Raw genomic sequence first — 19276 nt, 5'->3', positions numbered from 1 at the left:
AAGATAAATGGTACCCAATTAAATTAATACAGATTCCAGTCTGTACAAAAGCAACAACGTACTTACTGGGATGTGGCAGTAAGCCTAATTTAAATCAAATACGGTAAAACGATAAACACCAGAAACCCTATCAAACAATTATAAAGATCATGAAGGGGAACTGACTCAAAAATAGCCTTCCCATTAAGGGCTCCATAATCGACTATCAACCTATAATCTTCACGCTGTCCCATAGGAAAGAGAAACACAGGCGAAGCATACGAGAAGCTGATGGTATAATAACTCCATCCCGCAGTATACCATTAAATTTTGGCTTAATATTCTGATATTACTAAATGTCGTGCCGGGATGTAGTCGGCCAACGGGATTTTGTATTGAATCAACATCAAGGCAGTGCACAACGGCAACTAACCCCCAAAGCTACCAGCAGCAAAAAGCAGCGGCCAAGCTCAGAAGACTAAGTATGCCCGTTGACGAGCACCACTTGGCTGAAACGTCGTCCAAATAAGCAAGTTAAGCAAATATTGATTGCCATCTCTTCAAGAAATAGCGTTATGTCTCATAAAACGCCACCAAATTTCGAAAAATTATCTTTAAACAAACTCACAAAAATATTAACCGTGCATAGTAGTGGCGAAGTTAATGTCTCTTAAACCATTTAGCTGAATAAAACTTATTACAGGAAAACTTAATAAATGTCCAGAGAACAAGAAGTGACAGTAATTTAGCCAAACCACATGGCACTAACCAAAGATTTATGTAAGGAAAATGACAAACGTACCTCTACGAGGCAGTACTGCATAGTTAGGTCTTACAAGTAAAGCTTCCTTCCGTGGTATTTGGACATGGTGATCTGCAATGCAATTTTAACACTTATATTAAATATAGAAAATTTCTGTTAAGGAAAACAGAATGTAAAATAAAGAATTAAAAGCAAAATCCGGAAAAACACTTAACATCACAGTTTAACATACAAAACTAGGGCCACGGCTTATTTCCAGAACACTTTCCCAGAAAGCCGACGGCCATATCAGTGGGAAAATCTAACGTTATGGTTAACGACTGAATTTAGTCTTTGACACTGCGTGCAACCAACACAAATACACTACAATGAAGTTCTTAATGGTACACAGAAATCCCCAACACAAGTTTAATTACATGTAGAGCCAAACATTCGATTGATAAGAAATATGAATAATCTGGAGGAACAGAGCTTTAGCTCAGATAATTACTCTCGAAAAAATATTGCAGTAAGACACCAAGTGCTTATAAAAGAGGTGGGTGTATAGTAGTGGAGGTATGCTGATCGTAGCACACGATGTAGCAGATATTTGATGATCCCGGAAATATCCAGTGCGGCTTCCAACACACCGTCCCACACAGCACGGAATATAACAGCTGGAAAAATCAGCGTGACTAGGCAGAAGGTCGCCGTCCTCGGCTCAGTGTCGTAACTACGACTTCATCAGATACAACAAGTCTTGACTAATGGCTGACTGACCCACCATGTCTGGAATTTGGTCTGCAATGTCCTCTAGTTTGCTGTCACTCGCTGTCTGGTTCTTACTGCCCCACCAAAGCTGCCCAATGCATACTTCAGGACTCGCACGATCAGAGATAGAGACGAGCTTCGATCAATTGGTGCTACCAGTAGTAGTGCCGGTGAATAACGACTGAAATCGAGACCTGCGAAATCGATTGCGAGGCCCAGACGGCTCAGTGAGTAGAATTCTGAAGTCGGGTGATCGTTCGTTAATTCTCTGGCTTGTCTCGTCTGTAAAGTAGGATAGACCGTAATCTGTGCCATCCCTGCCGAAAGACCACAATGGTTGGTTGGTTGGTTGTTTGGGGGAAGAGACCAAACAGCGAGGGTATCGGTCTCATAGGGTTAGGGAAGGATGGGGAAGGAAGTCGGCCGTGCCCTTTCAAAGGAACCATCCCGGCATTTGCCTGGAGCGATTTAGGGAAATCACGGAAAACCTAAATCAGGATGGCCGGACGCGGGATTGAACCGTCGTCCTTCCGAATGCGAGTCCAGTGTGCTAACCACTGCGCCACCTCGCTCGGTAGACCACAATGGTGGGCTGGTGTACGCACAAGTGTTTTAGAGCACACCGTTCTCGTATAGTTTTGAACATGGAGGTCCGCAGCAGATCACCCCTATCCGTTCACGCGTTTCACCCACCGACATCGTCAGTTATGATTACAGTGGGCACGTGACCATCTGCATTCCACCGTCAATCAAAGGAAACGCGTCGGCTCTTCGGGCGAATCACTTTCTTGCTGCACTCGGTGGGTGGTGGGCTTCACAACTGCCGTCATAGAGGATAACGGCGGCTCGAAGAGTGCAGCGCGCCACGCATGCATGCTGATGGGAAAAGTATTATGCTACTGGAGACATTTTTCTGCGTTGCATTGGACCTGTGATGGTAACTGAAGACACGTTGACAGCTGCGAACCACTTGCATTCCTTCACGCTTGATGTCGTGGTCGTGCGGTAGCGTTCTCGCTTCCCACGCCCGGGTTCCCGGGTTCGATTCCCGGCGGGGTCAGGGATTTTCTCTGCCTCGTGATGGCTGGGTGTTGTGTGCTGTCCTTAGGTTAGTTAGGTTTAAGTAGTTCTAAGTTCTAGGGGACTTATGACCACAGCAGTTGAGTCCCATAGTGCTCAGAGCCATTTGAACCATTTGAACCACGCTTGATGTCTTCCTCGATGGCGATTGTAACCTGCCCACAGAAATTTGAAAAAGGACAATATTTAATAGAAATGGAGCCAAGTGTAAGCTCCCCAGAGAAATTTAAGATAATATTTTAAATGAGAATAGACATAGAGCTAAGTGTAACCTCCCCGCAATAAAGTTTGGTAATCTTTATTCAAATGTAAATCGTCATAGAGCTAAATATAACCTCCCAACAAATAAAATAATTTATTGACAATGACAATTAAATGAAAATTAGCAATCTGACCCAAGTATAAGTTCCTCACAAAAATGAAAGTCAATTCAGTGATAATAAAATCTCAGTAACAATGAAAACGCAAATAGACCGAAATGTCGAACTTTAGGCCCTGATTAAACTCAAATTCTTACCTCAGTAAAACTGGATCTGCTCTTATTTTTCGCCATAGCTCGAAGGAAATGCATTGCAAAAATTTTGAATTTAAGGGAAACTTTTCTTTAAGGAATACCAAGGGAAATATTTCTTTCAATAAAATGTTTCTTTTGTTAAAATGCTTGGTTTGAAAACAAATTATTATTGGGGCGATTCTTGAACAAATTAGTTACAGTTAATTTATATTACATTATCAAATGTGCGCAATGCTGCTTCATTACCTTATTTAAAAATCTACCTCGTCCTGAATCTTGACCAGTGTGCCATGTCGACGCCCGCCGACTCCTCACACACAACTGCGACTTTCTCTTGCGCGCTACTACCACAGACTACGTCATCTCGCATGCGCTACTACTCTCGAACTCTAACTCGCAACAGACAGCACTCTCGCGCAGTCAAGCGCAGACTAGGAACGACAAATAGCTCTCTGGTCAGAGACTCTGCAATGCCTCGCCATCGCCGCCACACAACATACGTGTTTCACGATGTCATCTTTCAGCAGGGTAACTGTCTGTGTTTCAGTGTCAGAAACATGCTATAATTGTTTGAGGAGCATTATAGTGAGCTGACGTTGATGCCTTGGCTACCAAATTCGCCTGATGTAAATCCTATGGAACCCATCTGAGTCATTGTCAGGCGCCATAATTGCGTACACAAATCAGTGTCCCGTTATTTACGCGAATTACGTGACCTGTGCGGAGACGTCTAAAGCCACATACCTTAGCTAGCCTATCACGAAACCGTCGGATCCCTGACATGAAGAATCGGTAATGTACTGCATTTCAAAGATGGACAGACTATTAAGTTGGTGTTCAAAAAATGGTTCAAATGGCTCTGAGCACTATGGGACGTAATATCTGTGGTCATCAGTCCCCTATAACTTAGAACTACTTAAACCTAACTAACCTAAGGACATCATGCAACACCCAGTCATCACGAGGCAGAGAAAATCCCTGACCCCGCCGGGAATCGAACCCGGGAACCCGGGCGTGGGAAGCGAGAACGCTACTTAAGTTGGTGCTCATAACCTTTTTTGCTCATTAGTATACATCGTGTGATTTCCCCATAGAAAGTACTGGAATTGGCAGAATGCTCGGATTACTTTGAGCGCTTGAAGTTTGGTTACGAAATAAGCATTGTATCCTCGTTAGCCACTTTTATGTCGTCTCCTTGTCTCTGTACAGCTGCACCGTGGGAAGCAAGGAGAGGATGTTGGTTGGTATCCTCGTTCTGTAACTCAAAATGGACGCAATTATTAACTGGGATCTTTATTCATAAGAAAAGAGCTACTTAAGGGGACACGCTCCTGAACGGTCTGCATTTTTAGCATTATCGTCAACCTCACAGTGCAACTGATTTATAAATGAGAGATCGCTCAAAATTCTTGCACACAATTAGGGTCATTAGTCAAAGCATTTCCCAAAAACTGATTGATATATTTATTATATTTTGGTACTGACAACAATATTTACTATAGTATAAAACACGGAACACCATTTCACTGCGGTATCATTTTCTTTGGAACCACTGAATGCACAGCTTGGAAAAAGAGTCAGAGTACATAAAACATTTACATAGGTGTTTTATGCCTCCAATTTCCTTCCCTGATCCTGTGAAAAAGACCAGTAATTTATTTTACTACAACAAAATCACCTAAAACTGTAGCTCAAATATAACCGACATCATCATGTTATAAATTTTTCAGGAAATAGTAGGTAAGGGAGGTAGAGGAGCTCATTCTAAATATCTGTACCAATTGTTGTGATTACCTTCAGTCATTTAGGAGAAAAGTGTACCTGAATAATGGAAATTCATGTCTTCGGTAAGTCGCAAAAGAAGATTTACAGATTTATTAACTTACCACTATGCTCATTTAGAACATCCCAGCTGCATACTCCAGTTGTCCTCCTGTTTCCTTATACTCCATACCTTTTCTCTTCATACTCTTCTTTATCCTTGAGTCCTTGGTAGCAGCTTCTGCAGCTGTCTCTGCTTCGGTTACCCGCCACTCATCACTAGTAGTTAGAGCTGAAGCCATATTCCGTCCCATCTGGATGTTCATTTTCTTCATAATATTGATCCTTGAAATTGCACCATAACTGAATGTTATTATTGCATTCATTACACCGATATTCAGCACTGTCGGCCCAACAAATACAGTTTTGGGTATTCTCTTCCATATACAACTGTTGAAGTTTTCATTTGCCTTCTGAAAAGACCATGCATACATTTCCTAAATAGATTTTTATTTGCCTGATCCCTATATATAGGCCTAATTGCCTCCATTACAGCAAATGGTAAGGTATGATTGTTGGCATACTGTACGCCTGTAGCATTACTCATCCACTATTTGCATCTTTTGGACACAAACCATGCTGTGGGGTTTCATCTGTCGACACTCTGTGAAACCATGTTTCCCAAACACCCCGTCTTATGTTCTCCAAATCTCCTATATTTCTCCTTGTTGCTAGTCCATAATATTGGGTCAAAGAATCAATTTCACTTTTTGTAAGACGACCTGGACCACCTATGTGTTTTCCATCTGACAGTTTCTTTCCACTGAAGTCTTTACATAATTTTCTCAGAGTAGCTCCCATTCTTTTTTGTACATGACCAACACATACAAGCTTTTTTTATCAGAGTGTCCCCATATGGTCTGCCATTAACAGCAGTAGTGTGTCCTTTACAGTCTACATCCCCAAGGTAGTCTACATACCTCACACCACGACTGACCTCTGATCTTCTGAAAGTGTTTAGAACTCCTTTCGTTTCCATGGTTCGAATTGGGTTATCAAATTTCTTTACACAAACATGGGTGCCAATAAATTTACTTGAACAAACCTGGAATTGCTTTGTTAGACATTAATTATCTAGTATCTTACCAGTTTTAATAAATGTGGCAGTTACAATCCCTTTCAGAGAAGTATGACCTTTCTTCTGCTAAGATCCATAAAATGCTTCTACAATGTCTGTATTCTCAGACAAGGCTGCTGCTTCTTCTGCTGCTCTTTTCATTGAATGTTCACTTACACCACATAAAGCATTATGTATTAATTTATTGCATCTTTCAAGCCTCAGTGGAGGTGAAGGCAAATCCATCACTGCACAAAAAGTCTGGGCAGCTCTGCTTCCCCTTCCAGTACATCTCACTGCATAAGCAAGCTGAATATTTCCATTGTAATGTCGACTATCAGTTTCTGGCGACGTCATAGTCTTACACGAGTTACAGGCAATCACTAACCTACTTGGAAGACCCTTCCTTGCTGAAATGTCCTCAGAAACGTCAGTACTATCTCCATAATTGCAATACTTACATTTCACAGCAGTCTTCAAAATTCTTGATAGCATATTTAGGTTCACAATAACATTTCCGTCGTTGTTGCCCCTCACAATACTACTAGACTTGTTTTTATTACGTTCAGAAAGCGGAAGTTTACGTCTAGAAGCACTAACTGTCGTCACAGTTTCCGCAGGCGGCTTTTGAAGCAACTGATGTGTATTATTCGGTTGTGTTTGGAACTGGTTGCCGCTAAACTTTCGTTTGGGGCTAAATTTCTTTAGTTTCGGAATTTGTAGTAAAGGAAACACACACAGAGAAACAAAACAACACACAATAACTACAAAACCACATATTTGTGAAGTTCCGAAGTTATATGTTCTCAGATCATAGTTTACATTCCAACCATAGCCTTCTGGACGTACCTGTACTTTGGTTCTGGGAGTCAGTGCCTTCTAGAATACACCCGTGTTAACGATCGGTAACTAACGACAGAAAAAACGGAAGAACATAATAATGCATCACGTATTCTGATGCACTTCAAACTAACAGATTGGCGTGGCCCCTGGGCAACATTGAGTTCAATCTCAGTTGTAGAACGAACGGAAAACGATAACGCCCATAAACTATAGACTTTTGAAATCAGCAATGAAATGCTCTTTTCTATAGAGAAAGAAAATGTTTTTCAAATTTTTGTCATTTTCATTAGCTTGTCCCCTTAAGCTTCCCTGTTCTGAGGTAAAAGCTCTCCTATGTAGTCTACTTTAACCTCACTGCCGACTGAAGTAGAAGTCCTCTGTGTTCACTAAAGGGTTGCTATATCCTGCCTGTCTCGGAGCTAGAGGCTAAGTCTGTGGCTCCGTCTCAGTGACATGCTGGAACTCACACAGCGTAGAGACTCTAACTCGAACTAACTTGGCGTAACAGGCTCGACCTACCTGACCTAACTGGCCCTCCAGTCCGTGGCGGTGATGCTAAATACTGGTGACCGAGAGGGCGTTGTACCACGTTTCCAGAGTCTGTCGTTGGCCTCGATCGATCTTCTTGTAACATCTATGGTGCATGGTGTGCTGGCGCCAGCGTACGCCAGCACAATATGCTCCGTCACGTTCTGCCTAGTGTACGACCAGCAAATCTGACTACATTTACATATTTACATCTTGATTTTCGTTATCATGGTTAATAGAATTTACTGCCCATGGTCATGTGCGGGTTCCTTCAAAGATTGAGTACTGCATCACCTTTTAGTAGCCGGTCAGACACATATTTATGGAAGAATGAGACTAAGTCCATGAATGCCTTTAAGTAGTTTTTAATTTGTGAGATAGGATAGTAGCTAATGGCATCTAGTTCATGTGGATCAGGCCAAATGCCTCTTGATGAAATAATGAGCCCTAAGAACTTAATCTCTTTCATACAAATTATAATTTCTCTCAGATCATAAATGTAAAATTTGTCTAACACACTTTTTAATAACCACAAACGCTCACCCCATTCAGCTGTAGCAAGAAGTAAATCATCCACATTAGCTGTAACTTGAGTCAATAATTCAGGGCGTATCACCTTATCCAAAGCTCCAATAAACACTCCTCTCCTTACAGCAAGTCTTAATGGTAAAATGCGAAATTAATAACTTCTGTTACTACAGACAAATACTGTATTTTGTCGGCTATCTAGGTGTAACAAGACATGCCAGTATGATCTTAGATCTACTGTCGTAAGGAATTTTACTTCATGGCATTTTAATAATTACTCGTCTAGGTTTTCTGGTTTGTTTCTTATAGTTACTACGATTTTGCTAATATCCGTTGTATCCAAAACAAGTCATATACTTCTATTGGGTTTGATTAGCGCTAGGATGGGGCTGCAACATATCGTGTGACATGGTTATAACATTCCAGTTAATCTTATGCTCTATTTACTACATTACTGCTTCTTTCTCTGTCCACAGAACTGGGGGCATACTTCCATATAATAGACATATCCTTAATTACTCACAGTTTCCTTTTAAAAACATGCCTATATTGTGACAACAATGTACCTAGTTCTTGTCTCTCCACTGCTGATAAACTACCCGGCTATTCTACCATACTCTGAGTAGTGTGTAAAACTGTCAATTCCTCTATGATCTGTTGGCTACATTGCTCATTCGAGCAAAAGACCTTTGGATACATCAGATGGATATTCACTTTATCTGCTAACTGGTTATTCAAATAAGACTTTGTTTTCAGTAAATCAGCTGAAATTACGTTATATCTTGAGTAAAGATAACATCTGACATAGCCTAGGTCAATTTTCATTCCATATTGCCTGAAAAATCCATTCCTAGGAGACAGTTAACTTCTATTTTTTCTACCACCAGAAATGTACAAGTAATCGTGGTTCCAGCGAAAGTTGTTGGATTAGGCTAGTAACTTAATGCCATTTGATCTGTTTCCTAAAGCTGTTAAAATACGGCAATTCTGCACAGATGAAGTAGGTAAGTTTAGTTTCCTTCTTATTTCATTTAGTAACCCTAGATTCGTTGCTGCTCCTGTATTTAGTATCACATGTGCGCCTATTGTTCCTGTTGGTATTAAACATCGCCTGCACTTCTTCGTTTATCATTTGACTAATTTTACTTTATATATTCCCTTTGTCATACCTTAAGAAATTATAGTTTGTTAGTGTCATGGCTCCACACCCATTTTCCGTCGGCGTCGGGAGTCTATGCCGGCCGATCGCCGTTTACCGTGTGGGTTTACGGGGTGCTGCAGCTCCCGTCAGTCACTTCTACAGTGTTTACAACGTGATTTATATTTGGCCCTGTTCTTTTCTGGGCAGTATTGGACGCAGCTTTTCGTTGTTTTTGGTTTATGGCGCAGCCATAAACGTTACTTTCATAATTGTTATTTGAGCGTTGGTATTCATTCCTGTCCCTATACCCCTGTTGTCTTTTATTGTCAGAACCGCGTTTTTATTCAAGCCATAATGGCAATTTCTTGATGGTGAGCCACAGTATCCTGAATGGTAAATTCTATCAAATCGTTACCGTTACTCTGACGATTTCTGAATCCTCCATTACTGTTATATGCCGGCGCTGGAGCGAATGGGTACGAGCAGCGGTTAGACCTCATTGTTCATCTGGCATTATATTTGTGATACGCCTCGTGCAATTATTACTATGTTAACTGTAAGAGGTCGTATTATTGTAATCACTGAACTGATTGGAACTTACAATTAAAATTATAGTGTCTGGAACTTGTACCTCAGTAATATTACAAAAATAAATAAACTTCATTATTGTAGTAGCCACATATGCTTAAATAATTGTAATTAAGAATTATATTTTAACTATTTTTTTAACCATAATGTGTAACGCCTTAAGTCGACGGTTAAGTATTGTTTTAGATTCTCTCTCTCTCTCTCTCTCTCTCTCTCTCCCTCTCCCTCTCTCTCTCTCTCAATAAAACTAAACTAACTATATATATATATATATATATATATATATATATGTGTGTGTGTGTGTGTGTGTGTGCGTGTGTGTGTGTGTGTGTGTGTGTGTGTGTGAATGCGAATGAATGATGTGTGTGCAGTGTAATGGTAACGTGTTGTGTAAAATTGTCTCTTGGGCAGATAATGCTTAATTATTTTTATGATAGTTTTGGGTAAAAATGTTAACACAGACTATTCGGTGTGCTAAATAATTGGTTATAATAATTTCCTTTTACTGAAGCTACGTTATCATACAGTTACGTTACTGCACACACAAAAAACGAAATAAAGAAACTAAACATATGAGCTTTATCTCCTTTGGTCTAAGGGGCTGAAAATTTAGAGTTCGTATGTATGTATATTTATTAGTGGGACACTGGTTTGATAACTTTAATTGCATGAAGCATATTTAGTTGCAGTTTTCTCTGTAATGGCGCTTGCGTGAAAAATACCGTACTCGATATTTGTGACTCAGTACAGCAAAATTTGGATCAAAAAATGAAAATAATGACGGAGACACATTAATGATTTCATAAACGCGTAATCTAAATTTGTTATCTCAATAATATCTGTGCCAGAAGAGCCGTAATTGCCAAAAATATTTGTACTGACCGTAATGCCTCACAACAATATGTGAAGATCGTAACTAACACAACTTAATAGCTGCAGGAAGGGACACATTTCTTTTATAAATGAAAGATGGTTTCAGTGCTACAAATAATTTTTTTTATTCTGAAAACGATTTAGAAACATTTACAATTATTACACTTACTGCAGTCTTCTTAATGTGGAACGTAGGAAAAGAGTGTCCTGCTACGTCGGCGGCACTACTCGAAAAGGTACAATGTCTTCTGCTTTATCAGCCAAATGAAAATTAACGCAACACGTATTGTCGTCTTTAGTCATTGTCTACACAGATAATGCCGGCCAGAGTGGCCGAGCGGTTCTAGGCTCTACAGTCTGGAACCGCGTGACCGCTACGGTCGCAGGTTCGAATCCTGCCTCGGGCATGGATGTGTGTGATGTCCTTAGGTTAGTTAGGTTTAAGTAGTTCTAAGTTCTAGGGGACTGATTACCTCAGATGTTAAGTCCAATAGTACTCAGAGACATTTGAACCATTTTTACACAGAAAATAAATCGTGCTTGTTGTCTTTGTCCTTTGCACTTGACGTACTTCGCTTGAAAAATCTCAGTGTTTTTCACATATTACAGAAAAATATTAAGCCACTTTTCTTTCAAGCGCATTCACGGGGAAAGATACTGCAGGAGATGGCACACTGCGCGTTCACATATTGGCCTAGCGACATCGTCAGTTATGACTTAGTATGCTCGGAATTATCGCGATTGGACCCTGTATCACTGGAAACGTGTTCGCTCATCGGATGAATCACGTTTGTGCTACACCGTGTCGATGTTCATCTCCACAGACGGCTGCTCGAAACGTGCACCGAGCCACGGACACAGGCTGGTGGGAGCAGTACTATAATCCGTTCAGGCTTGATGTCTTTCCCTATGGCGATGTCATCTTTCAGCGGTATAATTGTCCACCCCTCGAAGCCAGAATCTTGCTATAGTAGTTCGAGGAGCATGATAGTGAAATCACGTAAAGTCTTGGCCACTACATTCACCTGATGTTAATCCGATGGTTCCCATCATGCCAGCGAAAGCCATTACCGCATGCATAAATCAGCGGACAGTTATTTACGGGAATTAAATAACTTGTGACTAGACATCTGTTGACATGTAGCTCCACAAATCTGTCAACCAACCGTAGTATCGATGATACGCAGAATCCACGATATTGCGTTACAATAAAATGTACCAACAAGCTGTTAAGCTGGTGGTCGTGATGTTTCGGCTCTTCAGTGTAAGCTGAAATAAAAATAAGTGTAATAAATTCATGAAACTATACGAATAATTAATGTGACCGTGTCATTGGCTATATCATCAACGATTATTACATTCTTTAGTCATGCCGTCGTTGTTAAGACTGTTGGGTTTCGCATTCGATGTTGGCGTACGAATATGGTGACGCTATAGTTCCGTCTAACACCTGTTCCTCACCTTCAGGTCGTGATACTGATTGTCAACATAACACTGCCAAGATGACATACTGTAACGTCTCTTAGCAAAAGACATATTATGTAATAAAGAGAAAACTTTGTGTGTCATGTTTTGTACTTGTATAAAATTATGTACTGTTTTTTTTATTTACTTCAGATAATATCTGTGTCGGCGAGTACTGAAACCGCCACAGACGATACTTATTAAATATCAAACAAAGATGAGGATGTCTGACTAGTATAAATAATACAGAACGAACATTAATTTCTCTGTCGTCTTCTTGGAGTTACGTGAGTAGGATAGCCTGTGACGGTATATTGTACGCTAGCGTAGCATTCTTTTGTCAAGATTGAGAGACGTGCGCCATTACGTACTCATTGTAAAGGTGTGTAATAATTAATACATTTAAATGTTTTGAATAGAGTTACTTAGTGAAACCTTGCATTATGATTTGTAATAATCTTGCCTGGTATATTATCCCATCCCTTTGAAACATTTTCAATTATTTAAATATTATTCCTGATGCAGAGCTGCGCTACGAACGAACGAGCCGCTGCCGCGGCGCATTCAAACTGCATTAAATGAAATCTATCATACCGCAAAGAAGCGGGAAGGTAATAGTGAAATACAATTATTTCTTTCAGCTTTCGGACTTGCAGAGCAGAGCAGCAGATTTTATGATGTGTTTTGCAGGTTGATGCGGGCTGCTGATAATATATTACTAACAGTACAAAAAAGATAATTTACCTTCATAACATAAAAGAAATCTTGCTGTGCTTAGTTCTGGTCTGGCAAACCTTATAGTAAAAACGTCTTTTTCTCCGATAATAGTCTCATGTTCTTGTGCTAGTCGTGGTACTTATTGGTGTTTTACTGTTAACAAAAATCCACTGCAAAATTTTGATGTTGAACAATCATTGCCAACTGTAACATCAGTATTCATAACAAAGTAATTTTCATTAACCTTTTCAATAACTATAAAGTAGGGAAGATATGTTGAACTTTATAGTGAGTTATAGTAAGGAAAAAACGTTCCTTTAATAGAAAGCCAGATCCAGAAGAATAAGAACATAATATTAATTTTTTTTGTTGAAAATTAATGATCCCAAGAAAGTCACGGCACAGCATCACTAAAAGGTATTTCGGGGCTCTTTTCGTAGTAACATATTTCATTTAATATATGAGTTGTTACGCGAGTAATAGTAAAACAAAGCAAATAATATAAGAGCCAGCGAAAATATACTGCTAGGAGAGAACTACATTAGATTGTTTGGTTGGTTGATTTGGGAGGAAGGGAAGAAACAGCGAGGTCATTGGTCCCATTGGGTTAGGGAAGGATGGAAGGACGACTAAAAGGAAGATGTGCACAGTGGAATAACTGGATGCACTTGTTATGACAACAGATATAAATCGGAGCGTTTATTCTACGGGGAACATCATAAAAAAAAGCGCACTGTAGAAAATGATTAGAAAATATGACAGAACATATTGTTTTTCGTTGAATTTTCAATGACGCTGGAGAAGAGTAAATATTGTTATATCTGGCTTATTCTGAGGAATTAGCCTGTAGAACGCTATGAGAAGCTACCACTGTTGTTTCCTTTTGCCATTCAAAGTGTGATCGACATCAGCACACAGCAGGACAAGCCGGTAGCCTGCAGGCTGAATTGCTTTACGCAGCCTCACGCACTTCGCTGTAACCTTATTTACAAGCGCACAACTTACTCCTTAATCCCTCTGCTGGAGACACGCTCGCAGCGAACTTTCCAAAAGACAAACTAAAACTTTCATTCTCCACTTAGCAGACGAAGACAACGTCGCCGTCGCCGGTCTTATATTCGTTGTCCCTGTTTACAGACGGAGGACATTGTTACTCATCAGGAAACTGCTGCCTTAATCAGGAGGTACCTGAAGCTAATGGTGACTTTCTACAAGCATTAGCAGAAGCTTCCATATTCATCATTTAGCATGCAGCACGTGTCTGTATAGGGGCAGAGACCAACCTCCAAGGCAACCGGAGATCGTGTCGTCAACATTGTTTCTATGACAATATTGTATACACCAATCTCAAAACAGAGAACAAAGCTAGCATTGAAGGAATTCTCTTACTGGTTTTTCACGTATATTATTAATGAACAAAATATTAAGCACCTCCTTAAAAACGCATACTGCTCGATTTCGAGCGCTATGCATGTTGCATAACGGGATTGTATGCCCCACTCCTTGCTGTCTGAGGGCTCAGGTCATGGCAGTGTTTTGTGTATGACAGCCGATTTTATGGGATTAGTGCAACCATATCCGTCGACGGTGGAGGCATGAGGACGTCAGAAAGAAGCTGTCGTGTATGGAAGTGCGTATGTCCACATAGCGAATGAAGTTTCCCAGTTTGTTGGTATATCAACGCAATGTGTTCAATGTGTCTACAAGGAATGGTGGACCACTCGCAGCAATGTCAAACGTCGCAACGGTAGTGGACATAAGAAGATACTTACTGATAGGAACTGGGGACTAGCATCACACTATGTTAATGTCAATCGATTTCAAACCCTATAGGAATAGCTCCCTCCAGTGAACGCCAGTTTGTCTCAAAACGTTCCTAAGAGAATACTGCGAATGAACATGTGTCAAATCACTCCATATTAGCAGAGCCTTTGAGAGAACCACAAGCCAACGTCCAGAGCTGAACCCACAAAAATAATCAGAACAAGCAATAGAACACACGTTTCAACTCACAATAAAATTACTATAAACAAAAAAGCAAAGCAGAAGACAGAGCTTTTTTAAATGGCATGTTTGGAAGACGTTTCCAACTACGCAGAAACGGATACAATTCGTCGTCGGTAGCCTCAGAAGGATGGACTGAATTTCTACAACTCCAATTGCAGTGCGGCACTCGTGAAAGCTACTACTCATCGGAGTATTCTTTGGGTCCCTCGTGTCGCTACGGCAATCTTTCAGGCTGACGGTTTGTAAAATTCGATTATGAGTTCAGTTCTGCTAGGCTACAGTTCTGAGTAGACTAATTGAATTGTTATTATCTGTGGAGGGGGGTGAACCGCCGATAATATTTTTGGACTCAAGACGACCAAACTTCCAGGGTCTAGATCGTTGACTGACTAAAGAGCTTAGAAACTGCCAAATTTTGATACCAGCTATGAACTTGAAATATCGGAAATCATCTGCGGACCCCAGAGGAGGGAAGCAGGCAATTCCTGCGGGCGGTTGCGTTAGTTGAGGGAGCTAGTAGATGTACAAATAAGGTTATGATGTAAGACATGTATTTACTGAAGTTATTAAACGTTAAATGAATAGTTCTGTTTTCATTGAGATTGAACTGTTTGGTTTTGGTAAGCGTTTTCGATATTTCTATCAAATTAATTTAATTCTGAGACTGTTTCTCGATGCCAGTTGGAGTATAATTAAAATTATTAGTATTGTGTGTTTTACGTTCGACAGTAGAACTTTGGAACGTACCAGTGATTAGTTTTGTTACAGATATGGTAATGTTAATAGTGGCCCAGGAGTTAAGAGTTCCTCAGTAACAGCAATTATGCTTTTATCTGTTAACACTCTTTGATATTAATCTCATCCCAAAAATGCATTAGCAAGACAGCTTCTGCGGAGTTTGGAACATAAACTGAAAATCTGAATCGAATCGCAAGGTCGTTGCACTGTGGCCTTCAGATCTAGAAAAATACTCCATTTCGATAGCTCTTATAGACGAGTACCTTCATAAGTAAATCTTTTAAGACACAGGTTTTAGCTGATTTTTGCACTGTACCACGTCTTATCCTTTGCTGTTTTCCTTAGTTCTTGGCAGGAGCAGCCTTCCATGAAAACTATAGCAAGGTATACCTTCCTCTCCGTCTGCTTGTTTTCTTTTATACTTTTATTCATTGATAAATTTTAGTTTTTTGTTTGTTTTCACAGAAAATATTCGAACAACTTCGCTTTTCTCTTTAGGAAACACTTTGCCATACTCTTTCCTCTACTAGGTCTAACACTGCATCATTCCTTATATTGTCAGTCCCTTTCGATATATCCTTCCTCAGCGACCACTTTTCAGAGTTAACCAAATAATTCCTCCTTTTTTTCTTACTGTCGAAGTTTTGGAGACATGTGTAGCTAAGATTCAAAGTAGAATTTTGTAAGTCGTTTTTCTTCATCACCTGCTATGGCTTTGTTGTTAACAGTTCTCGCACTTTTCTAAACGATTCCTTTCTATATGCTATCCCTTACTGCGTTCCTCCTGTAAAATTTCCATTTCCTTGTTTAATTTAAACAACAGAAAGGAGCGACCCAAATGTCTCTGGAACGCAGGGCTGAGCGAAGTAAACATATAAGGACAGCAACATCTATAGTCACACAAACAGTTCTTTATTGTACAAATTAAATGACGTGTCCATCAGAACACTAGGAGTCAATTTCTCTCCAATGACTAAGCTACGCTACGAAATTACATAATCACACAAGTTCGTCCCGTTTGTCCAGAATGACATTAATGATCACAACGAGAGTCAGACACAAAACTGAAATGACTGATAATTTTAAATCCATTTCAGTTACCAAAATTGTCTCTGACAATAATAGGGTCTACATGACAACAGGCGATTAATAGTCACACAAGAAAATCTCATTTAAAGCGGTCAATAACAAAGCGTAGAAGCACAAATGTTAGATAACTTCAGCATCAAAAACCAAATTTCAGTTCCAAAATGATTAACATCATGCACCCAAAATGGCGACAGTAGTATTGATAATTAAATCTTAGACTGTGAAATTTAAATGAGTGGAAATCTGGAATCAACTTCAGTTCCAAATTGACCAAGGAAAAAACTCTCGTTTAAGGCAGTAATTAATAGAAGTTAAATGACTGAAAATTTTAAAGCTACTTCAGCTACAGAAATTGACTAAGGCAAGAAAATCTTATTCAAAGTAGGAAATAATAAAATACAGAAGTATTAATCTCAAGTAACTTCAATATTTTAAAAAAATGGTATTCTACCAAAAAACGACCAACATCTTGGGCCCAAAATGGCCTTAATCGTAAAGATAATAAATTGTCAGTCATACTGTGAATTTAAATGACTGGCAATTTTAAATCATATTAAGTTACCAAAAGCGAGTAACGGAAACCCTCACCTAAACCAGAAAATAATAAAATTTAAATGACTGAAAATTTTAAATCAAATTCACATACCAAAATTGACTAAGACAAGAAACTCTCATTCATAGCAGTAAATAATAAGTCTTAGAAACACCGATCTTAAATAACTTCAGCATTAAAAATCAAATTCCAAGTTCAAAATAATTAACCTTGGGAGCGACGAAATATTACACCAAAATCTATCCCTTTAAAAAGTAGTAATTAATAAAATAAAATTTCTGGCATTCAACACATAAGAAGTTAAACGATATCAAAATAGCGAGGCTATTGGGTAGACAACCATCCCCCAAGATTCGTCCGAAGACTTCGACAGCACGACGATGCGCCGTCGCATGCCCACGGCTAGAAGGCCAAAGAAATGCAGGGTACAACTTCAACACACTGTGGTAGCGCGTTAACGACCAATAATGGTCAAAGTACCATAGCAAATTACACAGATACAATACCATATAAGAGAAATTATCACATCGGCTGTTTTAAGTCGTAGAACAATCTACAATCCCATAAAGAAATCACACACAGACGTAGGGGACGGCGGCCGTGTGGGACAGAACCTGTAACACCTATACTGTACGTCAGGACCTAAATACGACAGTAACACACAATAAGTGTTACCTTCTGGGAGGTATTTGGAATTATTTGACCGTGTGTTAACCTAATGGACAGAGGGTATCGAACATAAATTTCGTTACTACGGAAATTGGTAGAGAGATTTTAATTTTAGATTCTAAGAAAGTAATGAAAGTTTTCGTGAATGAAATAATAAACGTTCGCCAGCCTAATTAGGCATAATAATGTGGTAACATTAAGTTCAAAGTATTTAAGTGCAATTCTGCAACAGGGACTTTCATTCCTTCTCTCCCTGTGAGGTGCAATGAGTACACACAACTACCAGACGAACTGAACAGTGGTTAGCAGTAGTTATCATTCGCATAAATTAGCAGTCACAGAAGGATAAATGGTACTTTACTCCTGTTAATAATAATCAGTATCTCAATCATTAACCAATTCAGCACCTGAATGTTATCAAAGACATTACGACATTAAGTGGAGCATGACAGGAGTCTTGGTTCAACTAACACATATACATCACAAATGCAATAAAATAACACTGTACAAACAATTTATCATACTCTATCTTCTGTGGAAATACTTCAGATTCCTTTAGCCAAAGCAACCTTCAATTTTACTTCCTCATATTGGATAAGAATATAGTGGGTATCATAAAATGTCATTTACTCTACAGCCTAATTCTGTAACTATTTCAGAGACAAATTGCATTACATTATATAGCAATTTGCTCAATTGTTATTCTCAAATAGAACTTCAGAAATAAGTTCATGGTAACAGTTAAGGCAAAATCAAATTTCCTGTAAGTCAAACTATGTGTCTTTTTCTTTACCTGTGAAGTAGGTGTTTTAATTAGCAACATTTAGGCACTTATTACTGAAACTTCGGTGCATTTAAAGTAGAAACAGTTGAATGATTCTTCAGAAACAGGATACCCGGTCTTTTGCACGTTAAGGATAGAACCCTAAAACGGTATTAAGATCAGGACAACTTCAAAGTTCACTAATATGTGTTTATCACTTGAATTATTATTGAAAAAGCACACACACAAACATACTGGTCCATACTAAGATACATACCTGATTTCCTGAAGCAGCGGCGCAATACTGGTGGCAAGCACGTGGCGGTTATTTGGTTTCACCTCTTGCTGTTTACGGCTCTTTTCAAATTTCTTCTTGGCGACGTATTGATCATTTTAGAGCCATTACTTAATAAAAGAGCACCATATTACAGCAGAAACCACATCAGAGACAATTTCAATACAAATCGGCTTCCGAATGCCTCACTTGGCACCCACGGTACTGACTGTACAACTGCTGGCCACTGACTGCGTAACATCCTCTCTCTCTTGCCGCCCAGATTGACCGCCAAAACCACCTTTTCCCGCGCGCCAAGCCCCTTACGTAGAGGAGGGGTTTCCCTACCCCTTTTCCATTATACAGGGTGATTCAAAAAGAATACCACAACTTTAAAAATGTGTATTTAATGAAAGAAACATAATATAACCTTCTGTTAGATATCATTACAAAGAGTATTTGAAAAGGTTTTTTTTCACTCAAAAACAAGTTCAGAGATGTTCAATATGGCCCCCTCCAGACACTCGAGCAATATCA

The sequence above is a fragment of the Schistocerca nitens genome, chromosome 5 (genome assembly GCF_023898315.1).
Source record: "Schistocerca nitens isolate TAMUIC-IGC-003100 chromosome 5, iqSchNite1.1, whole genome shotgun sequence".
NCBI lineage: Eukaryota > Metazoa > Arthropoda > Insecta > Orthoptera > Acrididae > Schistocerca > Schistocerca nitens.
Note: the sequence above shows the minus strand (reverse complement) of the source record.